Genomic DNA, 2,078 nt, shown 5'->3' with positions numbered 1-2,078 from the left:
GATAGGGTTCTTCAGAATAGAAGTATAGATATTTTAGAAAATTTGTATTTTTTTAATTTTGATGATGTGTGAAGTGTCATCATGAAATTGGGGTTCTGATTTTTCTCCAGAACTTTAAATGAATAAGGCTTAGTCTGAAGATCAGGATTAAATACTGACAAAGATAAGCAGAACATAGTTTGCTTTACATAGGATATAAATTAATATTGTATAGTCCCTGAACTTCCATGTATTTACTTTTTCAGGTGATAAAGCAAGACATTTTCTCTAGTCCCCTCCTATTTTTTTTCCCCAGAAAATTCTGAAAATGACTTGAATATGCTTTACATTGCTAGGCAAAAACTCTTTGGGAGTAAAGAAGTAGAAAGAGTTCATTCTTGGATTCTATGGTGTGGCTGGTTTTTTTTTTTTTTTTTTTTTTTTTTTTTTTTTAGAAATTGAAGAAATGAACAAATGCATCTCAATCTAACACCTAGATTGAGATGGGATTAAAAGGGATTAGAATGGAAGAAAAGGTAAGAAGGTCAAGGTTAGGATACAAAAGCAGGGTTGTTCAGTGTTAAACCAGCTATACATAACACAGTGTCTTGCTCCATCACCTGAAAAGATAAACACATGGAAGTTTAGGGACTATACAATATTAATTTGCCTTATTTCCTATGAAAAGCAAACTATGTTCTGCTTATCTTTGTCAACATTTAATCCTGATCTTCAGACTGAGCCTTATTCTCTTAAAGTTTTGGAGATAAATCAGAACCCAAATTCATGACATTGTATGGTGGGTTGAATGGTGAACCCGTCAAAATATGGGTTCATACCTAATTCCTGAAACCTGTGAATCTCACATTAGCTGGCAAAAGGTATAATTAAATTAATGATTTTGAAGGAAAGTGCTTACCTTGTCTTGCCCTAAATTTAACAATCTGTATTCTTATGAGGAAGTCACACAGCTCTACAGCAGAATGTGGTAGCTAGTTAATAATAATGTATGTTCGTTTTGAAAATCACTGAGAGGAGAAATTTTACATTACAAAAAAAGAGATAAGTACATGAAGTAATATTTAGGTTAATTATAATTTTGTCAAATTAAGAAAATGTAATGGTAATGTTACCTACAGAATTGAGATCAGAGCTTGTGACGCAAACAAAGCAAACACAAAGAAAGGTGCTTCTCAGAGATGGTCAACTGTAGAAAGCAATTGCCATCCATAAAGTTGACTGACCAGGGGAAAGAGTGTTGAAAGATCCAAAAAACTGAAACCATGGAGGAAGGACTTCCTCTAAGAGTCTGGTACTTGGGAAAGTGCAGCTATTGCCAGAAATGCAGCAGCAATACTGGAGGTGAAAAGAAATGTTCCACTTCCTTCCCAAGCCTGTGGTCAGTCTGCAGAGGAAGCTGGTAAGTGCAGTTCATGTCAGGTGCCTAGGGAGGTACAGAACTAGGCACAGAGGGTAGAGAGGGAGGATAACCATGAAAAATAACTAGCTCTCTTATGTTGAACCAGGCATATAATAAGCCCATGGAAAAATTTGCTGTAGATCTTAAAGTAAATTCTTCCAAATTATGTATTAGTACTTTTATTGTTTAGTTAAAAATTAAAGCTCAAAGGTGATTTGCCAAAGTGACCTAATCTCACGGTGCCTCCTACTCCATCTGTTCACCTTCGTTGATCTCTTCACTCTTCCTCATCAGGAATACCCCACTCCTGGTACAGGAAGGGACCATCAACTTCATCTGATGCACAATCTGCTCAGAGCTCCCCTGGCCCACCTTCTTCTCAGGTCCCTGCTCAAGGGTCATCCTCTCAGTAGCCTCCCTGTTCATCCTAGGTTACTTTCCTTCAGAGCCCTGAGCTCTCCCTTGCACCTTGCTGTGTCTTCACTTGGGTATTTTCTGTTACTTCATTATAACTTCAATGCCAAAAAAAAAACAAGACTCACATAGTCATGTCTTTTCAGTGTATGATACATAGGAGGGACTCAATAAATATGGTTAAATGATGGACCACGGGGCATCAGTGTCTGAACCCTTGTGTGTGAGGTTCTGAAGCCCCTTCTCTCTCTATAATCAGGGCATG

Source organism: Ictidomys tridecemlineatus, chromosome 5 (genome assembly GCF_052094955.1).
Source record: "Ictidomys tridecemlineatus isolate mIctTri1 chromosome 5, mIctTri1.hap1, whole genome shotgun sequence".
NCBI classification, from domain to species: domain Eukaryota; kingdom Metazoa; phylum Chordata; class Mammalia; order Rodentia; family Sciuridae; genus Ictidomys; species Ictidomys tridecemlineatus.
The sequence above is the reverse complement of the archived record's forward strand: the minus strand, read 5'-3'. Positions refer to the sequence as shown.